The 18,239-nt window shown below is 42.4% G+C and overlaps 1 protein-coding gene across 4 annotated transcripts in view; it reads right to left on the bottom strand.

Annotated features, from left to right (window-relative positions):
• The window catches only part of fbxo38 (F-box protein 38), a 406,136-nt gene that overhangs the window by 309,991 nt on the left and 77,906 nt on the right, over positions 1-18,239 (bottom strand). The gene's annotated exons all lie outside the window — the stretch shown is intronic.

Here is an 18,239-nt window from a genome sequence, read left to right as displayed (position 1 = left end):
GGTGGAAGACTTCCAACAGTCTCTTTCGGCACAACTCCATTGTGATCTTATCTGATATACCACTTGACAATGACTGGGACCAGATCAAGGATGCTGATCACTCTGCATCTCAAAGTTTTGGGACAAAGACCTAAAAGATCACAATAGACATCCTTCCCTTGAAACAATCCATCTCATTGATGAGTGTAATCACTTGAAGTAAAATCCGACTGAAAGCAACCACACCCTGTATGCCAAGATCAATAAGCAGGTTGGGGGGGATATTTCGGGTGGGGGGGGGAAACGACACTAGAACCCTATCCCACCTGTAAAATTTGGTGGAAGTTCTCCGATGTTTTACAGCCATTTTCCTCCAAAGGCCCTGAAAACCTTATGAGACATGATGGCGACCAAGATGGCTGTCCAGCAACAACACACGGGAGGTGTGGCAGGGCATTCAGGACATCACAAACTTCAGAGACTGTGATGCGCCAACAGGAGACTGGAGTGCGCCGCTAGCAGAGGAGCTAAATCGCTTCTTTGCTCGCTTTGAAACATTTCAGCAGCACTCATTTGCTCCTGCCCTGCCCCCACCACCACACAGTTCCTACACCACTCCTTTCACTGTACAGGAGCACGATGTCAGACGGGTGCTCCTGGCAGTGAACCCCAAGAAAGCTGTCGGCCCAGATGGTGTACCTGGTAAGGTGCTCGGAGCGTGCGCCCACCAGCTCGCCCCTACCTTCACCAGGATCTTTAACCTCTCCCTGACTCAGGCAGTCATCCCACCCTGCCTAAAATCTGCAACAATAATCCCAGTGCCGAAGAAGTCTCCCGTCACCAGCCTGAATGATTACAGTCCTGTGGCCCTCACCCCGGTAATCATGAAGTGCTTTGAGAGACTAGATCTTCAGCACATCAAGGACCACCTCCCCCCAGACTTCGACCCCTACCAGTTCGCATATCGCACAAACAGATCCACAGAGGATGCCATTGCCGTAGCTCTCCACTCTGCGCTAAATCACCTGGAGCAGCAGCAGAGCTACGTCCGCATACTCTTTGTGGATTACAGTTCAGCTTTTAATACAATAATCCTGGACATCCTTATTAGAAAACTGGACACTCTTGGCCTCCCCCCTCTCACATGTGCCTGGTTAAAGGACTCTCTTACTAACCGGCCCCAGACTGTGAGACTTGGCCCCCACTTCTCCTCCACCCGCACGTTGAGCACCGGCTCTCCACAGGGCTGTATGCTGAGCCCCCTCCTGTACTGCCTCTACACCCACGACTGTAGTCCGACCCACAACAACAACCACCTTATTGTCAAGTTTGCCGACGACACCACAGTGGTCGGACTCATCTCAAAGGGAGACGAGGCAGCCTACAGAGAGGAGGTCCTGAAGTTGGCAGCCTGGTGTTCAGAAAATAACCTCGCTCTGAACACCAAGAAAACCAAAGAGCTCATTGTTGACTTCAGGAAGCACAACACCGACCTAGCCCCCCCCCCCACATCAACAACATGTATGTGGAGAGGGTCCACACCTTCCGGTTTCTCAGTGTCCTCATCTCCGCCAACATCTCCTGGTCAGCAAACATTACAGCAGTCATTAAGAAGGCTCAGCAGCGGCTACACTTCCTGAGAGTCCTCAGGAAATACAACTTAAGCTCCAACCTGCTGCTGACCTTCTACTGCTCATCCATCGAGAGCATACTGACGTACTGTATTACAGTATGGTACGGCAGCTGCACTGCTGTAGACAGGGAGAGGCACCAGAGGGTAGTTAAGGCAGCACAGATCATTGGCTGCCCTCTCCCCTCTCTGATGGACATTTACACCTCCCGCTGCCTTAGCAGAGCTAAGAATATTATCAAGGACAGCTCCCGTCCTGGCTTTGATCTGTTCGACCTGTTGCCCTCAGGGAGGCGCTACAGGTGCATCAGGACAAAGACAAATAGATTAAAAAACAGCTTCTTTCCAAAAGCCATAACTGCCCTGAACTCGGATATGCTCTGACTTTATAGTCTATTTTATTTTACTAATTTATAAATGTGCAGTACTTTATAAGGTGACTCTCTATGCAATACTTTTATAATGTGCAATACCACACTCCATAATGTGAAACGCAACACATGCACCTCAGGATTGTGCACCTTACACACAACACATACACCTCAGGACTGTGCACCTTACACACAGCACATATACCTCAAGTCTGTGCACCTTACCTTACTTTGAAATAATTCATAATGTGTAATATTTTCTTATAATATGACTCTCTCATGCAGTAATTTATAATGTGACTGTCTCTGTGCAATACCTCACTCCATAAATGTGTAACACAACACATGCACCTCAGACTGTGCACCTTCCCCCCTTACACCCCCCTTCCCCCCTCTCTCCCTCTCTACACGCTGTTTGCACTGTTATTGGAGATGCTTTAATCTCATTGTACATGTATATAGTGACAATAAAGGCATTCTATTCTATTCTGATGTATCTTGTTATGGAACATGATATAATGGTCTCCATGAAATACCATGACATTTTAAGTCAAATTCTGGCTGCCTCTACCAGGAAACTAAAACTGTGTCATCACTGGACCTCCCAGTAGGACAATGATCCAAAGCATATGTACAAATCAACACAAAAATGGTGGGCTAACCACACAAGTTTCTGCCATGGCCATCGCAGTCCCCTAACCGGAACCCCACTGAAAACCTGTGGGGTGAGCTGAAGAGGAGAGTGCACAAGAGAGGGCCTAGGACCCTGGATGATATGAAGAGATTTTGGAAAGAGGAATAGTCTCAGTCTGCTTTTCCACCAAATCAGTTCCAGGGCTGGTTCAGGGCCAGTGCTTAGCTTGGAACCGGGTTTTCTGTTTCCACTGACAAAGAACTGGCTCTGGGGCCAGAAAAACCAGTTCCAGGCTAGCACCAGCTCTTTGCTGGGCCAGAGGAAAGAACCGCTTACGTCAGCGGGGGGGCGGAGTTTTTAAGACCAACAACAATAGCAAGACCGCCAAAGCCGACATAACACCGGCTAACGTTAGCTCATAACAAAGACTAACATAACCATCTCACATTCAGTGTAAGAGTCAAAACGTTATTAGGTTATTACCTGTCTCCTAGAACGTAATCGCCATCCACTCAAAACCTGTCGATCAACACAAACATATTGGATCTGCCGTTTTCTGATCCCAATGAAGCACCGTAAAGCCAGAAGCAGCAGCTGTACAAACGTGAAGTCATCCATTATTGCTGTTGTTGTTGCTGCTGCTGCTTTTTCTTCTCCGTGTTGTTGTTGCTTCGATGTTCGCGCCAAGGTTTATGCAAACGCAGCGACGTAACTGACGTATACAGTGACGTAATGACGTGGGTCCCCTTAGCACCCCAAGCTATGGAAAAGCCAACTGGTTCTCAGCTGGCTCGCAAGTTGAACGAGTTGTGAACCAGCACCAGCCCCGAACCAGCCCTGGAACTGATTTGGTGGAAAAGGGGTGTCAGATGCCCTGCTCTATATTCTCCAACCTTATAAAAACAAACTTTTGAGGCAGAAAGGTGCACGGACCTCAGACACCCTAGACAGTGAGGCTTGGTTTTTCTTAGTCAATTTGCGCTGGTCTTAGAAAGAAGACTGTCAATGTCAAAACTGCCACAGACCTGTTCTGCCATGCCTGACCCCGATTTCAGCTCTTTGACTACCTCTAATGTTGGCTCAGAGAAGGAAAAACAATAAGCCCCATTCCGTATTCAGACATTTTATACAGGGTGGCAATGTGGAATAAGAGGTGCAACATTCCTGCCTTGAACAGGCTCTGTAAATGGGGCTTTTGACTGAGGCAGGATTGCTTGTGCCAAATGGGCGAGTTAGAGCATTTCAGAATACTGCTGATCATCCAGAACTGGTGTGTGCACACGCGCACACACTTACTTTACAGAGAATGGTGTACAATCTATTCAGTGAGCAGCTAAATTTTACAACTGTGGTGAGCAGAAAATCATCTGCAAATACATTGAAACTTGAAGTGGAAACGCATCAGGTTCCACTCCAGTCAGGCCCAGAACAAGAATCTTGAGGCGACAGTGGCCAAAGGCTAAGAAAAATTGGCATTTGAAGACTGGAAATACATTAACCCCCCCCCCTCAACTGCCCCATTTCTGTAACCTTGCACTCAACGTAGCCTCAGAATTTTTGTTCCTGGCTAACAGGAGAGGAATCTGATGTGATCATCTGCTGTTGGAGCCAATCTGTCTTAAGGTTTGACATTTTGAACAGAAAAGCATCTCTAAATGCACAACACATTTGAAAAGGGTGGTTATTTGAGGTGGCATACACTTCCTGTCAACTCATCAATAAGAGATGTGTAGAATTGCCACTCACTGGATTTGGTTTTTTTGTTTTGTTTTTTTGAGAAAGAGCCAAGAGCAGTTGGTGCCAGACCAAATTACAGTCAACCTGATGCAAGTGAGAGAGATGAATATTATTGGAAAGGAAATCGTATGTGTCTTACATTAAAATTTTGTTTGAACCTGAAACAATCAATCAAGTGTGACAAAAAGGCATGTAACAATTCACCCAAATGATTCACTTCATGACACTGGAGTCACAATTCAATTTTCCCATGATATTTTTTTTTAATTAAATGAAGAAAATTTTAGTCCCCAAAAATACAAAATTATTTACCTCTTATCATCTTAAATATTCCTGTTGCTTTAAAAAAAAAAAGTAGTTTATTCCATTTTCTTAATAATGAACAATATTTACCCATATTTGTAAAGGTTGGACAAAAATATAATAGCCTATTAACTAAGATATTCCTTTTATTAAAAATGAAAAAAAAAGTTAATAAATAGGGCTTTAACTTTTACAAACATTTGTATTACCTCCAAATGTTTTTTTTTTCTTTTGCTTTTGGCAAACTCTAAAAAGACAGTTCTAATTTCTTGTTATATCTATTCATACAGTCAACTGCACAACAGCCCCTTCTCATCTTTTATCTGTCTTTATGTGTTTTTGTAGCTGTGTTACTTGTGCCTATGGTGAAGTCATGTGCAGTCCTTCTACTGTACGTATATATTAAACAATGCAATTACAGCAATGGGAATAGGGAAAACTCAGATGACACAGCCTGATGATCACAGTAAATTTTTTTATTTCATTGATTCGAAACATCATAAATTTGTATCATGATTTGTCGTCACATGAGATACATCATTACATGCCAAGTGACAAATATGCAAAAATGGAAGAAATCGGGTTGGGAGTAAATACACTGTAGATGCTTCTGGTAAAAATCTTGGACCAGGTCACGTTTATGGAGCTGTAGTATAACTGCACTTATTAAGAAAGCTTATGGGAGAACCACTTTGGCGAAGCTGCTCCGTATGACATTGTTCCTGTTTTCAAATTGCTTGCCACGTGTCATTTTTTTTTTTTTGTTTCACCGTTTAAATTCCAACCCTTTATTCTGTTTTTGATCAATAAATAAAATGATAGTGGAAAGTTTTTTTTTATATTTTTCAGCTTCCATTCTGCCGCATTTTCATTTTCCCCCATTCAAAAACAACATGCGAAGGACATCCACATCGGATCTGCCTTATTATCAACAAACCTTTAACTAAGGCACGTAAATCATCTATCATTACAAACATTAAGCTCGCTCAGTGTGTCGGGTGCAGGATGTTGTCATTCTTCCTCCATCATTAGTAATTAGCTTTATCTGTGATGAGTGTATATTAGTTAGCTCTCTGAGAAAAATACAGCTTCAGAGGTAACCATGCAGATTTGAGTTAGTGAAGGTTAATGAGAGTGAAAGCAGTATAGTAGTTTCCAGGTGGTGCTCTGAAAACAATATGGGCTTTATAGATAATTGGACTAATTTTGAGGGCACTGCTGGCCTATTAGGGTGGGACGTAGAGCCCTGCACTCCCGCGGGAGTCCTGCGGGACCCGCCGCAAAGCAGTGCGGCGCGGGACAAATTTTGAAAGCTCATTGCGGGCGCGTGCAGGACCGGAAGTACACATATGCGCGCGCGGGCAGGAGCGGGAGTGCACATATGTGGCGCGGGCGGAAGCGGTGATAAGCTGCAGTCCCACTAACTAAAAATGTGTTTGAAATAAAATGTATAAATTATTAATTTATATCTATCATATATAACTTGTGCTGGATATTTTATTTGGCATTAATAAAAACATTTTAAGATGCCTAAATTTGCAGAGAGTTACATTGCCAGAGGAATGGCATCTTACATTTGCCATTGATCACCCTAACAGGAAATCCTTTAATCACGCTAATGACTCGCAGTTTACACCAAGCTAGCAAGAGAACCATGAGTGAAGTGATTTAGGGCTTGCGTTAGTCTACAACTGTAGTCAGAGAGACATGTTACACAGTGATGGTAGGCTTGACTCAATGCTATCCCAGAAATCCTTCCTGTAATATGCAAATTTGGCTGTCCAATCAGAGGCGGCCAAATTTGCATATTACAGGAAGGATTTCTGGGATAGCATTGACTCAAGCCTACCGTCACTGTGTAACATGTCTCTCTGACTAAAGTTGTAGACTAACTCGAGCAATAAATCAATTCACTTCTCTTGCTCGCTCTGCTTTGCAATAAAGAAAAAAAAACAAAAGAAAAAAAAAAACCACACCATTGGTACAAAGCAAGCCCATTCACTTTTTTATGCTGATCAGAGAATTACAACGGTTTCTCAAATGATAAAAATGTGTGATTCGCGATTAAGTATTTTAATCCTTTGACAGCACTAGTTATTATTATTATTAGAGATACTACATGTTGAATTCCGAAACAAGGTAAATAATAACGTGAGCTGTAGATATTTATGCTGAAATCCACTCAAAGTAGGGGGCGGAGCACCATCACGTTGTGTCAAGACAAGAACTTTCCTGAGAAATAACGCGAACGTCTGCATCATGCGGGATTTGTGGGCGGGAGCGGGACAAAATATGGCGGGCGCAGGCGGGAGCGGGACTGAAAATCGTAATTTTTTTGTGGGCGCGGGCGGGAGCGGGACTGAAAATCAATTCTTTGCGGGCGCGGGAGGGAGTGGGACTGCACAATGCGGGCGCGGGCGGGACTGAAAAATCCGACCCACGCAGACCTCTAGTGGGACGGCATCCATCCCACTTGGGAAGGTGCTGCTCTCATTTCTTGCAGCACAGCTCAGAAATAATAATAATAATAATAATAATAATAATAATAAATTATTATTATTATTATTATTTTGATTTATATAACATTTTTCTCACACCCAAGGTTGCTTTACAATTAAGGAAAAAGAAGAGAGAGTCAGGATGTAATTCCAATGGCGTAGCTACCACAGTCCCACCAGGTGAACAAAGATGAATCCCACACTGCCTGCACAGCTGTTGTGACACTGCCGGGCAACATCACGCCATGGATCCACAAAGCAAACACAGAAGCACTGCCACACAGAGTGCTGGTATGTCCCAAACCACCTGGACAGCCAATGTGATGCCACCAGGCAGCATCACTCAGAACACTGTGCCAAGCACAAAAGTACCACCACACAGAGTACTGGACCACCCTGATACCACAGTGAGAGTCACAGGAAGTGACTCAAGATGGCGCCGTACTATGGCAACTCAGTGTTGCTCCTTGTTTGTTTTCTGTTTATGCTGTTTTGTGTTCTTCCGGAATCATGCAATGGACTAATTCGTTATGACAGAACGGCACTCCTTCACATTCGGGACATTATGCCAGTTCCACAGTCAATCGTTTTGGATCTACCACCAAATCTCTCCCGTGGGCGACTGAAACACCCGCCGAGGAAGAGAGGCAAAAGAGGAGGGGCGCTAGCTCGGCTGAGATGCCGGGGTCACAGACTACCTTTGCCGAGCCTCAACCTATCCAACGTCCGCTCGTTAGCAAACAAGAAGGACGAGCTCACCTCCCTTATCCTCTCCCAACGGGACTTCAGAGACTGTGCTGCCATATGTCTGACAGAAACCTGGCTGACTGCAAACATCCCTGACGCGGCGCTTCATCAGGAGGGATTCACGTTCCACCGAGCTGATCGCACTAGAGACTCCGAGAAGCAGCGCGGCGGAGGTGTCGGTATCTACATCAACCAGAGCTGGTATACTGATACCAAAACCCTTTCGTCCGGCTGCTCACTCGACTTGGAGCATCTCGTGGTGAGGTGTATCCCCTTCTACTCACCAAGGGAAGTTTCTTCCATCATCCTGTGTGCAGCCTATATTCCTCCGAGCGTGGTGGCAGCTTCAGCCTCACAGCAACTAGCCGATCACGTCCACACCACGGAAAACTCCATCCCGGATTCGGTTATTCTGGTGCTTGGGGACTTCAACCATGTCTTCATGAAGAAAACACTTCCCAGATACAAACCACAGATTCACATCCCCACCAGGCTGGACAAAACACTCAACCAGTGCTACTCCTCCATACCGGAGGCGTACCAGGCTCTAGTTAGAGCCCCAGTTGATGAGTCTCATCACAACACAATATTTCTTGTTCCTAAGTACAGACAGAGACTTAAGACCTCGAAACCAAAGACTATGAGGGTCAAGAGGAGCTCTCCTGTGGCTATAGATATGCTACGAGACTGTTTTGATATCACTGACTGGGGCATGTTTGCTGCTGACTCGAACAATATTGACTTTTTCACTGACTGCATTATGTCTTACATCTGTTTCTGTGAGTCTGTTTGCATCCCCTCAAAGACTATTACCATCTACAATAACAACAAACCCTGGTTTAACCGGGAAGTTAAGTGCCTCTGGAAGGAAAAAAATGACACTTAGAGTGGGGACAGAGAGCAATACAAACTTCTCAAATACAGACTACAGAAAGCCGTAAACACAGCAAAACACAACTACTTGAAAATAAACTGCAAGACAACAACATTAAGGGGGTTTGGTGGGGCCTCCAGGAAGTCACAGACTATAAGGTGAAACACCATATCCTGGACTGTGACCCCTCCTTACCAGAGCGGCTTAATGATTTTTTCTGCCGCTTTGACGACACCAGCGCCCAGACAAGCGCCCTACCTCACCCGCTGGGTGTGGGGCACACACACTCTCCCCTTTCCATCACAGAGCATGATGTGCGCAGACTGCTACGGCACCAGAACACCAACAAGGCAGCCGGCCCTGATGGTGTGACACCAGCTACACTTAAGAACTGTGCTAACGAACTTGCTCCTATTCTCAGCTATATTTTTAACTGGTCTCTGAACAGTACTACTGTGCCTGCATGTTTTAAATCGGCTATGATCGTTCCGGTGCCCAAAAAAACCAACATTACCTGTCTTAATGATTATAGGCCTGTCGCTCTCACTTCTGTTGTCATGAAAGTGTTTGAACGCTTAGTCTGTAGATTCCTGTTACACATTACACTGGACCCTCACCAATTTGCCTACAGGGCAAATAGGGGAGTGGATGACGCTGTCTCACTTTGCACCCACTTCATTCTACAGCACCTTGACTGTAAGTCCACCTATGCTCGTGTCCTGTTCATTGATTTTAGCTCAGCTTTCAACACTATCCTGCCTATCAGACTGTATAACTCTCTCCTGTCCATGGGTGTCAACCCCTCACTTTGTCAGTGGCTACTCAACTTTTTATCTAACAGAACACAGTGTGCTAGAATCCAGAACAATATTTCATCAACCAAGACTCTAAACACCGGCGGGCCACAAGGTTGTGTGTTGTCACTGCTGTTATTCTCCCTATACATCAACAACTGTATATCTAATTCTCCATCTGTCAAACTTCTAAAATTTGCAGACGACACCACTGTTATAGGCCTCATACGTGACGGGGACGAAACATCATATCGCGATGAGGTCAAACATCTAGCGCAGTGGTGTGTAGTCAATAACCTTATACTCAACATATCCAAAACCAAAGAACTCATAGTGGACTTCAGGAAAAAGGCAGGCCAGCACATCCCCATCTGTATTAATGGCCAGATAGTGGAGTGGGTCTCCTCTTTTCGTTTTTTAGGCACCACCATTCATCAGTCCCTGTCATGGACCCTCAACACCAGTCTCATCATTTCAAAAGCTCACCAAAGATTACACTTCCTCTGACAGTTGAGGAAATTTGGGGTCAGTCAAGCAGGCATGTTACACTTTTACCGTGCTACTATCGAGTGTGTGCTCACCTTCTCCATCCTGGTCTGGTATGGCAGTACCACCAGCCAAGATAAGCAACAGCTGGAGAGGGTGGTACGCAGGGCCTCCAAAATCATTGGCCATAGTCTCCCCACCTTAGACTCACATTACAACACCAGAATTTCCAGGAAAGCCAAGAACATCATCTCTGACCACACTCATCCAGCACACCATCTATTCACACTCCTACCATCAGGGAGAAGGTACCGCAGTATCTCATGCAACACCTCACGTTTTAGGGACAGTACCTATCCACAAGCCATCCGCTATTTGAATATGCACTAGCACTTTACAGTTACTCCACTACCTGGCCTACCTACCTCCCTTGTTTATTTTGCACAATGTACCACCAGCTGTACTCTACATATCCAATGCACTTTTCAATGTTTTTTTTTGTTTGTTTTGTATGTTGTCATTCCCTGTTATTATGTGCCCCCTTGTCTTCCTGTCTTGTCCCCCCCTTAGTTTTTTGTTTGGTCTGATTGTATTGTTGGGATTTGTGAGCACACCAAAGTATATTCCTAGCAACTGTATTTTTATACTGTTGATATGGCTACAATAAACTTGAACTTGAAATTAAAAAAAGAGCAACGAGCTCACTGCAGTCCATAGCAAAGAGCACAGGCATCGCCCACAGCACACCAAGGCCTGAAGGAAACAGATGCCAAAACTGGGTCTGGAGCTACACCACAACCGGCAGACAAAACACTCAAAAAAAAAAAAAATCATCAAACTCCACAAACACAAAAATGAAAAACAAAAGGACAAAAAGAAAAATGAAAAGCTCCGGTGAGAAGCAGCAGCCACCAAAATGCGCATGGCGTACTCTCAACTGGAAACAGAAACGAACATGCTGAAAAACAGTCATAGTCTCAAAACAGGCCTAGTTAACTTATAAGACTTTGTTTTATAAGACTTTGTTATTTGTTAATAATCAAGGGCATAACTCTGGTAAAAATTTGCCCAAATAAAATGAAATTTCAATATGCGTATAACTGTCAAATAACAAAGCCTTTTGCCAAGTTTGGTGAAATTCCTCCACAAATTGTGAGAGGAGGTGATTTCAGAAGAATGTACACCCTCATGAAATTGTCAAAGTACAAGTTATTTAATCAAGAGTCAAAACTCTGGTAAAATTTTCATAAAAGAAATTAAATGACAATATGTGTATTACTATCATATAACAAGGCCTTTTGCCAAGCTTTGAGAAATTCATCCAAAAACTGTGAGAGGAGTTGATGTCAGAAGGCAATCACACCTTCATGAAGTTGTGAAAGTACAAGCTTGTTAAATCAAGGGCCATAACACTGGTAAACTGCGACCGAATTGAACAAAATAATAGGCGTAGTACCGACATACAATAATACCTCGTGAAGTTTCGTGAAATTCCTCCAAAAATTGTGAGAGGAGTTCATGTCAGAAGGAAAACACACACTCATGAAATTGTCTAAGTATCATTTTGTTCATCAACAGCTGTAACTCTGGCAAAATGCGACCAAATTTAATGAAATTACAATATGCATAGTACTGACATATAACAATGCCTCGTCAAGTTTTGTGAAATACCTCCAAAAATTGTGAGAGGAGTTGATTTCAGAAGGTGGGTACCCTTTCCTGGGACAGACGGACGGATGGGTGTCGCCACAGCATAATCCCCTTCAGGCCTTTCAGCCAGCAGGGTATAACAGACCACTCGAAAATTAGAATGTAAAATGGTGTCGAACAAAATTAGTAGTGCTCAAATTAGCATGGAAGGAGAGCCTCCTGAAATAGAGAAAAGCTCTTAATGCTGCTAAATTAACCTCTCTCTCCACCCTAATAGAGGATAACAAAAATAATCCTAGATTCCTATTTAATACTGCAGCAAAATTAACTCAGAAAAAGACCACTATAGACACATGCGCACCTGCAATATGTAGGAGCAAAAACTTTATGAATTTTTTTCGATGACAAAACTGAAAATGGTCTTCGTGACCTGAGGCTTCCAGCAGGCCACAAGTTGATAGCTGGGGTGAGATCAATTTCTTTCCAATCGTGTGAATGTTTCTAAACAGCAGCTCCATCCTCTCCAGCTCAGCCGACTTCATGACAGCAAGGGACTGAAAGCAATGCTGTCCTGTAGTGAACCAGCCGTCTTCGCCGGTTTTGATGTTATCGAACCGATGTGAGCATTTGACTTTTCGTGGTCCTTTATAGTTTCGAGTTTAAAATTACTGGTGCCTGTCTTTGCCAGACTTTCTACAGTCTTCCGAGTACATGGCATTTTCGGTTTTGCTATGAACTAGCCAATCTCACCCGAACTTCCATTGGTCATTGAACTGTCTTATCTTCCTATTAGCATCTTGTTCATCTCCGGACCTTGGTCATTTTTAAGAGCTGAAAATACATTTGTACGCCAAATATTCAACTGATTAAAAAAAAATAAAGAATAACATTAAAATTTCTCCGTAAAAAGTGCATTGCTGGCTTCCGGTTTGGACATGTGAGAGGACAGACGTGTCGACGAGAGTCTCCACATAATTTGGATTTAACTACCTTTAAACTCCAATATTTAATTACCAGTGTTTAGTTATTCGTTTCCATATAATATTTTCGTTTATCATATGCGAAACATAGACCGTAAAATATGCCAAACGCACAGAGAAGCAAAGAAGAAAAGAAGCCAACGCTCAGCAACAAGGTGGCTAATATGGCAAGCAGCGATGCAAACAACAAACTAGCCGTGATGTTAGCGACTGAAATGGAAAAGCAGCTAGTAAATCTCCGAGGAGACATGGCCGCACTTATTCAGGCATCTCTGGCACCTATCCAATCTGCACTAACGAGCTTTCAGGAAACGGTGGATACCCTTGACCAGCGTGTAACATCTGTTGAAACAACGGCAGGAGAAAACTTTGAAGCTTTGTCTAAAGCAGAAAAAGTTATTGCTGATCTGCAGACCCTGAATGCTAAGTTGCTAGACCGCATCGAGGACTTGGAAAATCGTTCTAGAAGGGCGAATCTCCGTATTATCAATGTGCCAGAAGACAGCGAAAAGAATGAGGACATGCTGGCATTTGTATCTGCGCTGCTGAGTGAGACTATGGGGGAGCAGGTGTTTGCAACACCTCCGGTTCTTGATCGTGCCCTCCGACAGAAACCTGAAGAGGGCCCTCCCAGAGCTATAATTGTCGCATTTCACAGGTACCAAGACCGGGAGCGAGCTCTAAGCTGGGCCAGGCAGCATGCGATTGAGTACAAGGGGAATACGCTAAGATTTTATCCTGATCTCAGTGTTGCCCTCTCCAAGAAGCATGCAGCCTTTAACAGTGTCAAGTCTGATCTCTACAAGAAGGGAATAAAGTTTAGGCTGAAGTATCCAGCACGTCTCCAGGTGACCCACCGAGGAAAATCACTGACCTTCGAGACGCCGTCAGAGGCAGAAGCATTCTGCGCACAACTGACCGAGAGCGTTGCTACCGCTGAAGAGGAGGACTAGTTCACTTTTTTCCCTTCCATGATGACTTGGTAAAGTTTACTACTTTATTTGCACACTATTGTAGCTGCTACCTAAATGTTAATTAGGTGGATTATACATTGAACCGTGTTACTTTGGTTTTGGATGAGAGGGTTGACATCTAAAGCCGTAGAAGAGGAGGACTGTGTTCGTGGTGGGTTTTTTTTTTCTTTTCTTCCTTTTACGCAGCGCCATACAAACTTTACGCTACATACCCTCGCTTTCTATTTAAAGGTAGCTGCTGCCTAATGGTTACTTTAGGTGAAATGGCATTATGCCTTGCTTTTTGTATACAAAATGACTGGACACTAAACTAAAACAAAATCTTTGCTATTTATGTTGGAGTTTAACTTGGTATTTAATCTGTGGGAACTCTTGAGAGCAGTGTTTACACGTTAACAGCGAACAGTTGGAAGTGTTTACAAGGGTGGATCCTGCGCGCTGCCAGAGTGGCAGAGAAAGGAGGTTTTTTGGGGGTTCATATTGGGGATAATGACTGGACCTTTTTTCTTCTTTTCTTTTTTACATACTATACCAAATGTTTCAATGTTAAATCTTTTTCTCATCCGTCTATCTGGCCAAGTGAAAGTGACTATGTACATACATGCTATAACTGGGACTCATGAACATTTTTATTACTATTATTATTTTGTTTTATAGTTAGCCATGGCTAACAGTAGGATGGATAATAGGTGTGTGTGTGTGGGGGGGGGGGGAGGGTTGTCTACTAGATTCATATCTTGGAATGTGAAAGGTCTAAATAGTGCTGTAAAAAGATCTAAAATACTGACTCATCTTCAAAACTTGAAAACTGATATTGCATTCCTTCAAGAGACACACCTGAAAAAGGCTGACCAAGTTCGCTTAAAAAAACAATGGGTAGGGCAAATTTTCCATTCAAGCTTTGACACAAAAACAAGAGGAACAGCTATAATAATCCATAAGAAAAAAATTCAATTTGTCTTCTAATTTTATATCTGACCCACAGGGCCGTTATGTAATAGTTTCTGGACAACTTTTTCATACTCCAGTCGTGTTAGTAAACCTTTACGCTCCCAACTGGGATGATGAGAGTTTTGTACAAAAATGTATTTGTAAGTTACCTGATTTGACTAAGCATCTTTTGATTTTAGGGGAAGACTTGAACTGTGTTATGAACCCAACCTTGGACAGATCTAACCCCAAAACCAACATTCTATCTAAAATGGCTAGTAATTTTTTTTTGTTTTAAAGAGTTTTTCCAAACATATTGCTTGTTTAGACCCCTGGCGCTGGTTGAATCCTAACAGTAAAACTTTTTCCTTTTTCTCTAATGTCCACCATACATATTCTAGAATTGATTATTTCTTTATTGATCAAAAACTTCTTAGTTCTGTGGTAAAGATAGAATACTCTGCTATAGTAGAATCTGACCATGCTCCCATTTGTTTAGATCTATCTTTTCAGCATAATTACACAAGTCGTCCACAGTGGCGCTTTAACACAGCATTACTTTCAGACGAATCATTCTGCAGTTTCATTTCAATAGCTATAAATAACTTTTTGCATAACAACGAATCAAATGATATTTCTCCATCTTTATTATGGGAAACTTTTAAGGCAGTAATAAGGGGGGAAATAATAGTTTACTCAGCATTGAATAATAAAATTAGACAGATGAGAAAGCAAGAGTTGACCAAAGCAATATTGGAGTTGGACTGCAAGTATTCTTCCTCTCCAGATCCATCGCTCTACAAAGAAAAGATTGCTTTACAGTCTGAGTATAGTTTGCTGTCGACCTCAGAAACAGAACGACTATTACTGAGATCACGCGGGTGGATCTATGAACACGGGGAAAAGGTGGGACGACTACTTGCTCATCAACTAAAGTCTAAATCAGCTTTACAGTTTATTTCTGAAATAGAAAATGACATGGGACAACATACTACAGATCCTAGGAAAATAAATGATACTTTTAAAAAATACTATTTTGATTTGTATAATTCAGAGTCACTGAAGGATTCATCACTCTTTTATAACTTTTTTGATAATATAGAAGTTCCAACTCTTTCTAGTAGTCAGAAAGACCACTTAGATCAGGAACTGGAACTTGGGGAGATTCTCTCAGCAATTTCAGCCATGCAAAGCGTCAAGGCCCCAGGACCAGATGGTTTCCCTATAGACTTTTATAAAAAAATTCTCTGCTCAGCTGGCCCCCTTATTGTTAGGCATGTTTAACGAATCCCTGGTGCAGGGTAGACTGCCAGAATCTCTTAACGAAGCGACAATCATCCTTCTTTTAAAACCAGGTAGAGATGCTGCTAAATGTGGTTCATATCGACCTGTGTCATTGCTAAACTCAGATTTTAAAATACTCTCAAAATTGAAAACAGCGATGCGACTGGAAACATCATTGCTGTCTTTGATTTCTGAAGATCAGACAGGATTTATTAGAGGTAGGTTTCTATTTTCAAACGTCAGACGTCTACTAAATGTCTTGTATAGTCCTTCATTAGATACTGTTCCAGAAGTAGTGGTATCATTAGACGCGGAAAAAGCGTTTGACTGTGTGGAATGGGATTATCTTTTCTTTGTTCTGAAACAATTTGGTTTTGGGGTAACGTTTAGGAAATGGATTCAGGTTCTTTATTATGCTCCTAAAGCATCTGTAATTACAAATCAGCTGCGCTCACAGAATTTCTCTTTATTTAGAGGCACAAGGCAAGGTTGCCCACTCAATCCACTTTTATTTACACTAGCAATTGAGCCTCTCTCTCTTTTACTTAAATCTACACACTCAATACACGGTATACGCAGATGGGGGTTGGAAAACAAACTATCCCTATATGCAGATGACATGTTACTATACATATCTGATCCATTAGCAAGTATCGATAAGATTGTTTCAGTGCTCCATTCTTTTGGGCAGATTTCAGGTTATAAACTCAATTTATCCAAAAGTGAATGCTTCCCAATAAATAAACCAGCCATGGAGATCCCAGATCAATCTTTACCATTTAAGATATCAAAAAACGGTTTTAAATACTTGGGCATTAATAATCACCCCGACTTTTCAAGATCTTTTTAATAAAAACATCATTGCCCCACTAGTATTAAAAATTAAATCTGACCTACAAAGATGGGATGTCTTGCAGCTGACCCTTGCTGGCAGAGTAAACTCTATCAAAATGAACATCTTGCCAAGGTTTTTATTTGTGTTTCAATGTCTTTCTATTTTCCTTTCCAAATATTTTTTCAGCCAGATAGATAAGTTAGTGTCACAATTTATATGGAACAAGCAGAATCCTAGAATTTCTAAGGACTTTCTTCAAAGACAAAGATTGGAAGGTGGTTTAGCCCTCCCCAACTTCAGAAGTTACTATTGGTCAGCGAACATACATAAAATAACATATTGGATGCAATCCCCAGATATGGACTGGTGTGAGCTGGAAGACAGATCATGTGTGTCAACCTCTTTGCCAGCGCTGGTCTCATCCAGTATACCAGCTAAAGTTTTTCAGTATATATCTAATCCTGTTGTCATCTCTACTTTAAAAATATGGAATCAATTTAGAAGGCATATTAACATCAAACAAACTCTTCTGTTACAGAACCCAATTTGTAATAATCATAACTTTCTACCAGCAAAATTGGACCAGGTGTTTGCAATATGGCATAGGAAAGGTCTACGAAACTTCAGTGACTTCTATGTAAATGAAACATTTTCAAGCTTTAATGATTTATGTTCTAGGTATGATCTTCAACAGACTGATTTATTCCGTTATTTCCAAGTTCGCAATTTTGCTAAGACACAGTGCCCACAATTCCCTGTACTTCCTGAGAAATCACTGGTAGACTCTCTTTTGGAAGTCCCCTTTAGGATGAGGGGGTGTACAGCACAGTTATACTCTCTCATTATGTCAGCAAACAAGGTTAAGGTGGAAATTGTTAAAAGTCGCTGGGAAAAAGAGATTGGGATGGATATTTCAGAAGAAGTGTGGGCGGAGGCCTTAAAAAGAGTTAATAGCAGCACATCCTGTGCAAGACTGGGATTAATCCAATTCAAGGTAGTGCATCGTCTCCACTGGAGCAGAGCTAAGATTTCCTCCTTCTACCCACATATGGGCAGTAGATATATGTTAGATGTCATGCAGATGTAGCTGACCTGACACATATGTTCTGGTCATGCCACACACTTACACAATATTGGTCAACAGTCTTCAATGTATTGTCTGAGGTTCTGGAGATGAGAATGGAACCCTGTGTATTAGTGGCTTTATTTGGGGTACCAGATGAAGGTACTACTTGGACAAAAAAACAATGTAATATTATATCTTTTGTTACCCTACTGGCGCGCAGACAAATTCTATTACATTGGAAATCCAACACTCCACCGACTGCAGCGCGGTGGCTGCAAGATGTGATGATGTTCTTACACTTGGAGAAAATAAAATTCACTATACGAGGCTCTGACAAGTTTCTATCAGTGTGGGGACCTTTACTCTCATATTTTGATAGTCTTGATATATTACCAAAGTAGCATGCTTTAATCAATGACTGTATTTGTTCGTTTTGGTACAACTACACTTCTATTGTACTGGGGTAG

Source organism: Neoarius graeffei, chromosome 8 (genome assembly GCF_027579695.1).
Source record: "Neoarius graeffei isolate fNeoGra1 chromosome 8, fNeoGra1.pri, whole genome shotgun sequence".
Lineage (NCBI taxonomy): Eukaryota > Metazoa > Chordata > Actinopteri > Siluriformes > Ariidae > Neoarius > Neoarius graeffei.
Note: the sequence above shows the minus strand (reverse complement) of the source record. Positions and strands in the feature narration are given on the sequence as shown.